A 15,449-nucleotide genomic window follows, 5' to 3' on the forward strand; every position below is an offset into this window, starting at 1 on the left:
ACAATCGCAGCAATTCAAAGGTATTATCACCTTAGCAACGTGTGTGTCTTGCTCATCATCGAACTTGTCCAAGAGATTAGCGATACAATTATACATTCCAAGTTTGACCACAGTCGGGTCAGAAATATGACATGCAGAATTGTAACACTGCCAAGTTAGAAGCAAGACCACTTCATTATTATGTATGGATTTTGCCCATTATTTAACTCGTCCCAAGAGCTTGATAATATAAGCCCCAAGTACAAGTCTGATGAAAATCACATGAGAATTATAGCGTTCGTAGTCTTAACGGGACTCCGCCAATCAGATGCAAGATCTCAATAATGTTGGTTTATCTCGCTCCTTATCTGACTCGTCCGAGATTTTGATAATGTAAACATATATCCCAAGAGTTATTAAAATCGGATCAGAAATACGGACTTCTGATTGGCAATAAGTTCAGCCAATCATATGCAAGAACAGCTCACAGTTATGCGTGGATGTTGCGCATTATTGAATTCATCAATTGTCTATGCAATATTTCATTATATTTTTTAACATTAGATGAAAATTAATCTAGCCTGTCTTTGTTATTATGGTTTCATCTGTTGATTTGTTAAATGTCTATGCAATTTTTTTGTATACATTAACTGAATGTTAATCTAGCCCGTCTTTGTTACTAGTTTCACACACACACGCTATATATATATATATATATATATATATTAGTTTCTTATATGTATCACACAGTGCACATGGTATACGATGAGTATTTAAACAGTTATGAATAAATGCGCTGTTCAACAAACTTCTGTATTAGTTAATATTACCTCAAAGTACTTCCCATCTACCTCCAAACACTTTCGTATTCTGATTATTCAATTATTAAATGCCATTTGCATTAACTTTTATATATGTTCATGCCCTGGAAAACTGCGCTATGCACCACATAACAGCTTTCAAAGTGTCTGCTTCGAAGCCACCCTTTTATTTACGGGATTCAGTCAAACATCTCTTGAAACTAAATGAGGACTGTAGGGTGTAAGTGGACAAGTTTAATGCGGTGTTCCTTCCGGAAGTCTGCCACTCTGACGGATTTGTTCACGTACTGCTTTATCATGGAGTAGAGGAATTTAACATAAAACTCCAATGAGAGAGGGACTGGTACAGCGTGAAGTTCTTAGCAATGATAACACAAACAGTGGACAAAATTGTCGGCATACCTCTATACTACCTTTTTTATACTGTGACTAAAATTCGTTCCACGTGGTTATTATGGAAACTACGCACCATCTAAAGCAGACAGCTGTAGAAAATGCTGCTCCCACGTGCTCGAAAAATAAGCCTGAACCAGTCCAAACTCCAACAACTTCAGCAGTTATTAAAATTTGGGAAATGAAATTTACCAGAGTAGACAATATCACCTTCTTAAAGTGCAATAAATGGATTATAAAATATACAAAAAGTAAACAAAGATATCAACTCGTTTTATTTTCATATCAATTACCCCTGGACAATCACATGGTAACACTTACTTGAGGGCCAGGCCGTAGACCGCCAGTCTATATAAGTATCTATATAAGTCTATATAAATCTATATAAGTATCGTCAGAGAAAGGCCCAACAACATGCGTTTGACAAACAGTCTTGGAAAATAAATTGGGTTGGATCAAATGCTGCTGTAAAAAGAAGGCACGAATTTGAGCTTTCACGCATTACTTTATCACTGTCATGCGACCGGTCATTCGGAGAGAGAAAAAAGTCTGGATGGCAGAAGTACATAGATTCGCTGTGAACAGGAAGATATTTGATAAAATTTATCAAAACAAGTTATAGTTTCAATATCTTTAACTGGCTGAAAGAAAAATAAAATATCATTACTAGGCAATTTGAGGAAAGATGTGTGAAAGTTTGCCCCATTTTTAGAAAATGTTGAGCTTTGTATATCACTTTTCTTCACAGCACACATGTCCTTTGCTTTCCAGTGCATTTACGTGTTGACGTCATGTAGGTTAGCCATGAAAGCCACAGGTGCTCGAGGAGAGCTTAATGTTGAAAAAAGCAATAGCCTGAAGGAAAAATATCAGAACGACTGACAAAATTATCTCAGATTTCCCCCATGACCTATTCTGACACAGGACCCTGTCTATCATACTATAAAAGAGACAAGGTAAGTAACTTCCAAAAACTTTCTTCAACGCCTGATCTACTATTTCCGTATTCGATGGCACACGACCATAATCTATGGCTTGTTTTACTCCTGACATATTTTTCTATTCTCCAAGCTATCATTGATTTTTCTGAGTTGGTACGTTTCGGATGATGATTACAAAATATATCAGGAGTAAAACAAGCCACGTATTATGGTCGTGTGCCTTCAAAGAATCAAATACCAGAAGGAGGTCGAGGGTTAGACGTGGAACAAAATTTTTGAAAGAGTCCTATGTCAGAACGGGTCATGGGGGTAATCTGAGGATATTTTGTCACCCGGTATGATTTTCTTCCTTCAGGTTATTGCTGTTTCTCGAAGACAAGCTTGCGTCATATGGAGGAAAGGCATACCAGAGCGAAATGTGTTGTGGAAAAATAATATTTCAACTCGCCCCCCCCCCCCATTTAAAAAAAAAAAAATAATGGAGAATTTTTAAGGCATGCCAGGCCTACCCATGCATATATCTGTGAGCTCTGACAGTGGACAGCTTTAAAAGCCCAGTCAGTCCCCACATTAGTTAACTTCAACATCTTAGGGGGCGTTCACCAGTTATTATGTACTTTTGAGAGAGTGACGTTGTTTGCATTTGAAACACGCACAGTGGAGAGAATGTTGGCATACATCTATGCTACATTAATGTAATGTGGATGATATTTCTTTGGATATTGTACTTTTGGAAATTGTACATGATCTAAGCACACTGGTAACTAAAATGACTGCTTCCTTGTGCTAAAAAAAATCAGCCTGAATTAGTATAAAGTACACTATCCATAGCAGCTATTAAAATAGGGAAAATTAATTTTGCTAGACCGGACAATACCAGCTTCTGAAAGTGCAATGAATGAATTACCAAATATATAAAATTACAAAAAAAGTTATCGGCTCTTTTTTATACAATTTACCTCTGAAGTTCAGGAAGTGAAAATGACCAAGTGGAGCTAGCACTCTTTTGAAAGGTGTACATCTGGAGTAAGACCAAGCTGTATACTCTATAACCCATATTACACCCATCAATCATACACCAAAGTAAAGGGGATTAAAGGTTCTTTGAATTATGCCTAAGATATACAAGGTCTTTTTTAAATAGCCAGTATAACCAGTGATGAAAGCCGTGGAAATTCTTTTTCTTTAAAATTCTAATCCTGCAAAATGCGAAACTGTAGAGCGCCACCTTGTGAATAGTTTTACTGCTGTATAAGGGACCGACCATTTAATTTTCGTTGGGGGGGGGGATAATGTAGGAGAGAAAATTTTAGGCCCGCAGATAATTTGAAGAAGAAAAAAACTAATATTCGTGAGCCACTCTCTGATTTGAAGAAAACTAGCTACTTCCATATATCATACTACATTACAAACAAAAATTATCTTGAGATAAAGAAAAAGAAAAACCTGGATTTGAAGAAAACCCCTCGCCCGATTAAATAGCCCCCCCCCCCCCCAATAAATAGCTCATGCTAACAAGCACACAGCAGAACAGCATACAACGTGCAGCAAATAATATTCGAGTATGGACGATTGTTGTCACCATATAGCTAAGATATACGATACAAGGGATACGAGAACACGTTGTCAGTTGTAATCTGTGGGAATTGGGAGAATTCCGGGAATTAACATCAGCACATAGATTAACATGCTGGGGCAGTAAAGGGACGTACAGTAAATTCTACGTTAAAGTTATACACAGGTTTAACAAGGGAATGGTATTATATGAAGAAAAAAGGTGTTCGTAGTAACAAAAGTATTTATGGGGGAAAAGTGTTTGTATGGGGATGTTAAAATGGTAAGGGGAAAAAGGGTCAGTGGTTTATGGGGATAACCGGGAATGGTTATGTTCAAATGGTAAAGGGAAAAAAGGGTCGACGGTTTATGGGGATAAACGGGAATGGTTATGTTCAAATGGTAAAGGGAAAAAGGTTCAACGGTTTATGGGGATAAACGGGAATGGTTATGTTAAAATGGTAAAGGGAAAAAGGTTCGACTGGGATAAACGGGAATGGTTATGTTAATATGGTAAAGAGAAAAGAATCGACGGTTTATGGGGATAAACGGGAATGGTTATGTTAAAATGGTAAAGGGAAAAAGGTTCGACTGGGATAAACGGTTATGTTAATATGGTAAAGAGAAAAGAATCGACGGTTTATGGGGGTAAACGGGAATGGTTATGTTTAAATGGAAAAGGGAAAAAGGACTGACGGTTTATGGGGATAAACGGGAATGGTTATGTTAAAATGGTAAAGGGAAAAAGGTTCGACTGGGATAAACGGTTATGTTAATATGGTAAAGAGAAAAGAATCGACGGTTTATGGGGGTAAACGGGAATGGTTATGTTTAAATGGAAAAGGGAAAAAGGACTGACGGTTTATGGGGATAAACGGGAATGGTAATATTAACACACACACACACAAACATACTATAACACGCAAGGAAGACATAACACCATTACCCTTATATACAAACATAATATCAAACATAATATCACACAGAAGAAAAAGAGAGAGAATGTATAAAAGGGGGTGTTAAGTTTTAGTTGTCCAGAGCATACATATACATAAACACACACACACACACACACACACACACACACACACACCATAAAATAATGTGGCAAATAAGATTAGTATGTCTCTTTTCTTAACATATGGGTGGCCCTGAATGTGACCATTGAGATTTTCTGCCTGCAGACTTACTTAGTGACCACTGCCCCTTCCATGTCAGGTACCACACACCACACATCTTTTCTCACGATGTCTTGGTAGAGACCACGAGCATAACACTAGGCTCGTTGGCCTTCTTTTCTCGGTCCTCTGTTCCCTTCGGAATCCAATCTTGTTGGCCCATCTGTCGGAATGTCTCCTGAATTTTCCTCCAGTTGACATCGAGAAGAGCGTGTCCCCTGTCACTCTCCTATTTCTCCCTCTCTTTCCTCTCCTGCTCTTTGAGTTTCCTTTCCTTCGCCCACGCCGGCTTGATCTTCTCCGCTTTCTCAGGCATTACCTCTCAGACAAATTCTTTAGCAATTCGCAGAGTAGTGATTTCCATCTTGAGACGCCTCTTTTTGGAGTAACATTTTACCCGATCTCGAAGATGATGAACTCTCTCCGTCAAGGCGATAGCCTCCATCAGATTGCCCACTTTACAGTGCTGGTCTTTCATTTTTATTATTGTTACTGTCTGGCTGACTATGACAGTCACGATTGATGATGATGATGATGATGACGATGACGATAATGAATTCATGATGATTATGGTAACGAAATGAAATCACATACGGCCATTATGCTATTTGTGCGATCGGTTAATGTACGCACAACGTGCACTTAACTTTTTGTCGAATAGGTAACAAGTGCCCTGAAAAATAAACCACCACAATACTTCAATACTTGTGAATGTTTTCGCGACTCATGCTATACAGCCACGAATCAGTTTGGCACGAAAACGAGACTGAAATGTTATTTTGAATACTGATTGAAAGAAAAGAAGTACAGAATGTTTTTATCGTTTTCTTTTTTCCTTTACATGGACACCGAAAGGGTGTGTGTAAATTATAGACCCCCCTCTTGTCACCAATGGTGAAACAAATTGGTAGGAAATTTCGAATGCTCGGGAGTGTTGGTTTTTAAATCTCTGTGGAAATACGCATGAGGTGTTTGAATGGCATCGACATAACAAAATCCACCCAAGGTATTCCTAACTATTCAGCTAACACTTGAATGTGTGCTTTGTCTCTGGACTTTTAAACAATACCAGATAATGGCCATTGAAACTAATGGTGCAGTGTACTTTACTTTGTTGAGTAAATTTGTGTTGGTACTGTGCATACTATTAGCATTACGATGATGTAATTTCTCGTCTTCTCCTGACATCAACAACGAAAAACTTTTATACACGTTTGGTTTTATCTTTTAAAACTATGTAAGCACAAATAAAAGCATATTCACATTGAAAGATTTAAAACACGAAAACACATGTTCCATAAATGACTCCATACATCAACGAGGCACAAATGAAAGTGACAAAAGCTGCATATAAGCAAGTCAGTGTACAAAATTATATGGATGTGTATCCCATGAAACCTATGTACAGCTCTGGGTTTCTTCTATTCTCTGTGAAATTCGTTGTCTCATATTTCTTCGGCAATGTATTTTCTTCACCAGTCTTTTTTATTTGTACGGTGGTACTATCGTGGATATGTAATATTTCTTTATATGTTTTGGGTTCTTCTTCCTCTATTGTTTCTAACACTGCCTTCATTTTCAAGTCCACGTTTTGCACTGATTCTAAGTTAACTTTTTTTCTTGGATTAGAGACAAACAATGTCTTTGGCATAGTCAACTACTTCTTGTTTCCAAGCATCGAAGGCAAGACTTTTCCAAACACGTACATCTTTCGAGTCGTAAATGTATTGGTGTACCCGACTAGATACACACATGGTAAGTATCAAGCGTAAATAAAGTTTTACTAATGTCTTTTTCACATGGAGGTACATAACTTGCCTTCGTCACTATTTTCACAACTTTTAACATAATTTGTCGTTTGTGCACAAATACAATTTTGGTGGTCTTTTTTTGCCGTTCATACATTTGCAATAGCGAATTTACTTAGACATGAAATCAGAGAAAAGTTGTCACGCGCATTAGACCTCGTCCAAAATTCATTGGAATCGTAGCAGATGAGAACAGTTTTTCCAAAAGGTTTGATGATCCTCTAAGTCCTTTACTTCCTTATACGGTATTTGTTAAAACACCGAGGTCAAGGTCGCTGCATGATTACCTTTATATCCACGCAGCGTTTTGTGTCTTTCCAAGAATCAGTCTTAATATACTGTCGAAATAGCAATAGTTTTATAATTCACACACTACACGACATGAAGAAGTCTCGTTTTGAGGTGACACTTCTTGTATACGTTTTTTGTAATCCTGTAAGTCTTCATCCTCTAAAATAAGTCTTTGTACCATTTCAACCTTCTAGATAGAAATCGCATCATCGAAATTCTACTGAGTTGTGGGTAGTTGGTCAATGTCTGACCATTTGAAAACTTTCAAAGAAATTATTCTTCACTTAGAATTCAGTTATCACTGGCTTAAAAGTTGATGTTGTAAAGGATGCTATTGTTATATGTAGTTCATTTGCAACTGTACAATATCTTTTAAAATCCATTCACTTATCTTAGGATTCAAACTAAGAATTTCTGTCCTAAAGTGTCCTACATGAGGACTACATCATTTCTGACCGACCAAAGGAAGGTGGTGACAGCGTAAAAAAGATCCGGCATGTTTCAGGTAAGCCTAGTCTTTATACTCCCATTCGTGAAGTTCCACACTGAAAGAGTGTACTTTAACTCCTTATCCCAAGCCGAAAAATCCAGCTCTGTCTATAGCTTTGGGACGGGGTTCTTCCAGATATTTAGACCATTTCCCTTTTAACATCAGGAATCGACTTTAAAGTCACAAAAGCCAGGTAAAGCCACATAAAATATATATTTCTTCTTTGCTTGGTACATCTCGATGCCCTAGTGGTGGCATCCAGAGCAGTTTGCGAGTGTATGGATGGTATCCACAGGTAGGTACACTAGCGGCACCACTTCCACCAATGAAGCAAAAATGCCGTGCTGCATCGCTTTCACAAGCAGAGAGGTAAGTCACACGAACGGCATCAATTTAGATGGTAGAAGTGGAGCGGCAATGCCATTTTGCATCGCTGGTGTCGCAGGGTACTGGACACACGGTACTAATGATATGGAAAAATGAGAACCAGCCTGGAAATGGGTGAACATAAAATAGAGTATATATGGGTTTGGCTGACCAGGATTGGTTAATAATTAAGTTATGTTTTAGGAAAAAGAATCTTTTGAGAGCTTATCCTAGTTGTAAGTGATTTGTTTTAGAGATATTGTTTTATTTATCGAATTTCAGTCCTTTAACAGTCTTGAGTTTGGAACACTCATTACTAAAATTAGCACCTGACTCTTTGGTGCGAAATTGAAAGCAAATGTTTCAAACACACGCAGGTCCAGAAAATTCCTCAACACAGAGGCTGACATCCAGGTTTCATCAATACTGATAAATATAGGTTTGATAATGAGCACTCAAAAAGTTTAAAATTATTGAATTTTAATAACTCGATGTTTGCATAGGTTTACTATGGGAACTGAATGAGTACAGTGAGTCCGTTTACATCACCCGGTTCGCAAGAAACCGCACTGAAGTCGAATTCATTATCAAACTTGGAGTCTTCTGTGAGCTAATCGCTCGGTTGCTGTTTCGAATTCATCAGTATCGGTGAAAGTGTGCTGGCCTCATAATTTAACTTAAAAGTTCATAGCAGGTCCCTCATTCAGTCGCTTTGTCGTATTCGTCATTATCGGTGTATAAGTGCTGACCTTGAAATTGAGCTTGGAGTTCATAGTGGGTCCTTGATTCGGATGCTATGTCGGATTATTCATAATCTTTATCGGTTGATGTTCGTATTCTTCGCAATGAAGTGAGAGTCATGGCACTTTCCCCTTTTTTGCTCTGGAGCTCATCGTGTCTGCATGGTAATGTTTTGTGATCTGGAAGTCGCATCCGGTTCTGGTCGACACTTTGATAGACTTTTTCTGAAAGGCGACCGGTTTTTTGATGGTTTTGTAAACGTTCAATTTTGTGTGAATCTAATGTTTTCACGCAAAAGTCTTGATTTTGCCAGGCCGTAAAGTTTCTTTCCAGACATCAAAATTGATCACTTTACGTTGAATTTGCATGTGATATAAATTTCTCCCTGATGGTGTCGGTATCCATAATTTTTATGGCCGCCACTAGCAGAACTGACAACAGCGTCTTTTTTTGGGTGCTCGATTCCTTTCGATTTTTGTGTGGTTGCTTACAACGGTGATGGATGTACATAAAACGGTAGGTGTCAAAGTAAAGGACTCATTCTCCTAAAGTTTCAAAGAAGGAACAGAACATAATTTTAAACTGGCTGTCAGCTACACTGCAACGATGATCTTTCCAAACTCGTCGGAAGGAGCAGACTCTGTAAGTTCTTCATAATTCAACCAGGGTCAAACGTTTTATGGACTATTTCCGCGTGTTTTATGAGTTTTCCATTGTCGTCCACCAGTTGGATCTGCCAGATATTCCGCTGTGTGTAAGATCGGACGTTTCACCAGTTTTCTTCACAAACACTTTAACATTTCTTTGGGAAAAGATTGTTTCCCGATGTTTGCAGAATCGCAACCCTTGTTCTTTTCTGCGTGTTGTGTTCCAATGTTGTGCCTTCTTGGGAGCGGTCTATTTCTTTGCATTTGTCTTTGTCTTCTAGAGTCTTACACAAAGATGGGTAGCCACAAGCTTATTTTTTAAATTTTATAAATTCGTTGACGTAGCCGGAAAAGGTTTTTTTTTTTTTTTTTATGAACAGTCGTCCTAACGGTATTGTTCTGTTTTAGGAAAGTGCTAAATTTTCGTATACTTATAACATTTGGTATCCATGATGCAAAGCATTCAACAATTCGAAACTCACCAACTTTCCTGTCAAAGCGCGTTCTTCATCCTTCGTATAGATGAATGTGTTCCACGACTATGTGTCCTGTCAACATTTCAGGATGACTCCTATGAATCGAGGATATCTGCAGACCCAAGTATACAAAGAACACACATCCATGCATGCAATTTCTTCTCATTCAGATTTGTCGCACTGGTTCGTCCTCCCATAACTCAAGTGGACTCGATGGGTCGATGTCCACCACGTCGTTACTTTCGTTCACGAGTCTACATTCTGAATCGATTTTAAAACCACGATCGTGATCAGGCTCACGCGTTTCTAGCTCGTGCTATCTACGTCTATCTAACCCTGGTCGTCGTTGTACGTTTGCTTATGCATCTCTTCTATGGTGAACTCCGAAAAAGAACTTTTCAGGTTTTGTTGCGGCAAAAAAGTGGGGTATCCATGAAATAAGCATCCCTGGAATTCGTAGAAGATCTGGGGATTTCTAAATCCCATGTATCCACATAAAGATTTCCAATTTTCTTTTCTTCACCGTTTTTCTAATATGTTGTATCCATTTGTCTTCATTTTCACACTAGACATTGGAACCAGCGCAAAGCTTTGGCGAAGTATCAAAGTCTGACCGAGAGGTAAAACTGAGGAGGTATGATGTCTAGTTTTCTCGGAATGAACTTTTTATCCGTACACTAATCCACACCCTTTACCGATGGTAGAAGCTTTCTTCAAAGGATCTATACTTCTGTGTTCCAGAAATAATTGTCGACATTGAACGGTGTGAAATGTCCACGTCAGAGAGGCCAAACATTAAGACTTCTTTATAGTTAAACGGGATTAAAGAGTGAGCTTTGTATTAAGCGTAGAATGCTTCTCGCTGTTCCGTGTGCAAACCATCTGAGTCGCAGTGGCTTACGTCAGGTAAAAGAGGGGGCACAGAGTCTTGATTAGCTTTGGACTTGAAAAAGTTTGCAAAAAACTATAGCCATTTCCGTCATTCCAAACTATTTTAGGCATTCTACTCAAAGGCATGGCCCAGAAACTCAAGGAAGCTTTTGAACTATACTTGTCCAACTTTCATGTAGTTGAGTTTATCTCCGTTCATGATGAATGTGAGGAATTCGGTACCTTGTCCTAAATAATATTTCTGAAGAAATTGTCGGTCATAAGAAACTTTATGACAGTCCATTTAAAGCTCCAAGAGTCGTGGTAAGGGAGTAGTTAATGGGGATACTTTAGCGACAATGGGACTTTAATGTTAAAATAGGGGGGTTGTACCCTGGCGACAATGGAAAATTTAACATTAGAGAAAAAAGTTTGTACCCTGGCGACAAGGGGAATTTAACATGGGGAATAAATCGTGGGACTGTTGAGCGCCAAGGGGAATTGAACATGGGGAATAGAGTTTGGGACTGTTGAGTGACAAGGGAAAATGGAACAGGGTCGGGACCCTATTTTAAAAAAATAAAAAAAAAATAAGAAAAATGGGGTAGGTAATGGAAAGTTAATCTCTTTTCGAGACCTATGAGTAGCCCTGAAAAGGGCCTTTGGGTTTATGTTAATGTATCCATTAACATAAGGGGCACCGCATTGGTCTTCTTCTTGTCCTTAGGCTGCGTCTCACTGTAGGACCGTAAATCAGGACTCTTTTGAGGCATCCTTGTCTTTCTACGTAGATCCTACGTATCCACAGACTGGTGTCTGTCCTATGGACAACTGTCCAGTTGGATCGGACATACATGGGTATGTCCGTCCGGAACATCATCGTTGACACAAGGGTGGAAGAGTGTACGTCGGTCCACATGTTGAGGCGCCGAGAACAGGTGAATCAATGCAGTGAACTGCGCTTATTTATAGGTAGAGGTAGGATTGAAACGGATTGAGTTTGTTGACCAATCCAAACACGCGTTACAAAATTCAGTCAGCCCGCATCCAATCCGAAGAGAGCAGTCTGTGACGTCATGTGGTCTATATAGATTCGCTAGCGCCTGTGTGCAGTCAATCTATGCGACAGTTATTCAACATGACGGAAACTCAGAAAACGATCAATTGAGGTGCACCAGCAGTGGAGACCACCCAAGGGAACCCGGACTTACTTGCAGAAGAGGTGAATTGGGATTTTGTGGATTTTCTTACCTCGCAAGAATTTGTTCCGGAACCTTCGTCTCCTTCTTCATTACCGCACGTGGAGAATTTTAGATAGAGAATTGGAGAAATTTATGCAACAGCAAAAGGAAGCGGAACAAGCTTTTCTCCTACAGCAACAACAGCAAGAAGAAGAGGTAAGAAAAAAAACAACAACAAGAAGAAGCAGCAAAGAAACAAGGGTGTGAAAATCAAACGGTCACGGTATTGTTAGACATTTTAGCGGAGTTAAGAAGTCTGAAACAAATGACCGAAGAGAATACGACCTTCCCGAGCTAAACACGCCAACCCTGTGACTAAGCCTACCATGCCACCCTAGTGATTTCAACCAAATCATCATCATCATCATCATCATCATCATCATCAACAGTACGCAGTCCAGAAGTAGGCCTTGGTCGTGGCAAAGGCTTAAGGCAGTTAAAGTTGATTGCTTAAACTCACCCCTACACCAAAAAAAGGCCCTTTTCAGGGCCAACCACATTTCTCGAAAAGAGATAGACTTTCAATTGCCAATAACTCAACAAAAAAAACCCATTTTACCCCGATAGTACGTGTCTGTGTATGAGTGCATGAGTGTACGTTCTTATTTTAAAATCAAAACCCAAAGACACTTACCTTTTATACCTAATTTATTCTTTTATATATATTTACAATCCAATTCACAATTCACAACAGAGCACTTTAAAAAGATCATACACTTCTTCTGTCTCACTGTTTAGTCTCTCTGTTTTTTTAAATTTCTTCACCGTCACATTCTTTTCCTCCTCTTCCTCCTCACTTTCTTCCCTTCTTCTTTTCTTCTCGTTTCTTTTTCTTTACCTGGCTGCTTTCTTCCTCTGAAGAATCCCTCTCTTTTTCTGAAGAATCCCTCTTTTCTTCTAACTCCTCTTGTTTCTTTTTTGGGCAATCTGGAGACCAATGTCCTTTTTCTTGACAATAATAACAGGTATCTTGACTTTTGTCTTTTCTAGCCCCTTTTTTTTCTTTTTTGACGGTCTGGACACTGTGAAGACCAATGCCCTTTCTTCTGACAGATATAGCAAGTATCTTGACTTTTATCTCGCAAGGAAGGAGAGTAGTCCGTCGGCTGGTCTGAAGAGAATTTTCTAATGACCCCTCGCAAAGCTCTGATGAAATGTTCGATTTGTGTAGTCTCTTCCATCGTTGTGCTCTGTTTGAGAGTGAAATGAATAGTGAAAGGACAAGACACACCCCCTTTTATATACGCTGGTCTGCCATGACTATAAATTAGTCTATGGTGTTTAAACATGAGTCATTTGACGTTTTTCACTCAAGATGAAACGATCCAATTAATCTGAGAAGAAAGAAGAAGAAAGTAAGAGGCAGAAACGTGATCTATCGCCTCGTACCAGGGCTGAAGTCTTGGCACAAATTCATGCCAGTGATTTTGAAGAGGACATGAGTGAACCAGAATCAAACCCTCTAAACAAAGTTCACCACCCTTAGTCAACCCTGAAAAGTACTATTCCATTCGAGAGACGGAAATGCGCTCCTCTAGAAAATTTAGAACCACAGCTTACACTTACAGGGTGAAGTTTAAAGATTTCAAGTCCGACGTACTGTTGGAGAAAGCAGAAGGGTTCATCATCGATGTGTGGGATTCTTTGCTCACCACACTAAAGCGACAATGTGAAGCCAAAGAAGACGATCGCTTGAGACTTTCCATACAACACGACGGTTTGAAATCCCCTGTTTGGATCGAGTTTAGCAGCCCTGCAGAATTGACTGCTTCCAAAGTCATGGACAAGATTCAACACGTACAACAATCCAATGACCAGTTTTACATCACCGATGGAAAAGCCACACTGGACATGACCCACGTCTCTCCTCCTCAAGGGACTGGCCGCAAAAAAGTCTTATTGGTGAACGACCTTCGCAGCACCAAAAAGAGTCTCGTCCGAATTCACAACCCTCAAGACCAGATGTGTATAGCCCGTGCCATCGTGGTGGGACGAACCTATGCCAACAAGAACGACACGGTAGAATGGAAAAGAACCTGGAAAACTATTCAACGATCCGACCGAGCCAATCAACGAAGTGAAGCAGAACTCCTGTTGAAACAAGCCGGCCTGTCCACAGACACACCCTGTGGCATTCCTGAGATGCAAACATTGCAAGATATTTTAGCTCCACTCTACACCTTGAAAGTGCACCCTCAAGACATGCGTGGGCCTCTGTTGTTTCGAGGGAAAGACTTTAAGGACGGAAAATACATTCATGTCGATCATCACGATGACCATTTCGATACCATTACCAGTATCACCGGATTCCTGGGATACGGTTATTACTGTGAGAAATGTGACTATTGCTATAACAATTGAGAGCAACACAAGCATTGTGGCTCGAAATGCTGAAGATGTTTGGCCTCTCCACCCTGTCTGAGCGAAGGGCAAGAACCAGTGCATTGTTCAACTTGTCAGCGCACGTTTGTCAGCCCTGCCTGTTACCAACAACATTTGAAGGCGCAAGGTTCACAGAAGAAATGCGCTTGTCAACTGCTGGGATTGTGCTCCGCGTGTGGACAAGGCATACGTGCCAATAGTGCCAAGGCACACGTATGTTCAGGAAAGAAAAAATGTCACATTTGTCACCACATCGTGGACTTGGAACATCAATGCTACGTGCAAAAATACCAACCCCAACCAGAGAAAGAGGATGGACAGAAGAAGAAAGACAATTTCATCTTTTTCGATTTCGAATGCATGCAAGAGACCGGTATTCACATTCCTAATTTCTGCGTGGCTCATCGAGCGTGCGAAAAGTGCATTCAAGAACCTATCGTGAGTCATTGCCCTTACTGCAGCAAGATTCCCGGAGGGCGTGAAAAATCTTTCGGGGACCGAACACGCTAGCCGATTTTGCCCGATGGGTCTTAGACCCCATCGACAAGACGTGGAGCCAAGAGGACATCGAACGTTACGGAGATTGTCATCGTCATGCCACGGTGATGGCTCACAATTTCTCCGGATACGATGGACAGTTTCTTTTGAGATACTATACGGAACATGGCACCGAATGTCCTAAAGTGACTTTGAACGGAGCCAAAATCATTTTCATGCAAGTGGGACAAGTACAGTTTAAAGATTCGATGAGTTACTTGGCCATGCCTTTGAGTCGAACGCCTAAAACGTTTGGAATGACAGAAATGGCTAAAGGGTACTTTCCTCACTTTTTCAATACGGAAGCCAATCAACACGCCCTTCTAACCCATTTGCCTAAGGCTCACTATTACGACCCCGACAACATGCGTACCGAACAACGAGACGCTTTCTACGCTTGGTACCAGACCCATGCCTCGAACACTTTTGACTTTCAGGAAGAAATGCTAAAGTATTGTCGTTCCGACGTGGACATTTTACGGCGTTGCTGTGGAAAATTTCGAGAACTGTTCATGGAACACGGAGGGGTCGATCCTTTGAAAGAAGCTTGCACCATTGCCAAAGCGTGTTCCTTAGTGTACCGACAACGATTCATGCCTGAAAACACCGTGGCTGTCATCAGTTCTCAAACGACCGACTATGTCAAACGTCAATACTCGGTCAAAGCCCTATGCTGGTTACATTACTTGTGTGAAAAGGAAGACAAGTGGATTCAGCATGCCCGCAACAGAGGG

This window comes from Sinohyriopsis cumingii, chromosome 7 (genome assembly GCF_028554795.1).
Source record: "Sinohyriopsis cumingii isolate HCF-2022 chromosome 7, ASM2855479v2, whole genome shotgun sequence".
In the NCBI taxonomy this organism is placed as follows: Eukaryota; Metazoa; Mollusca; class Bivalvia; order Unionida; family Unionidae; genus Sinohyriopsis; species Sinohyriopsis cumingii.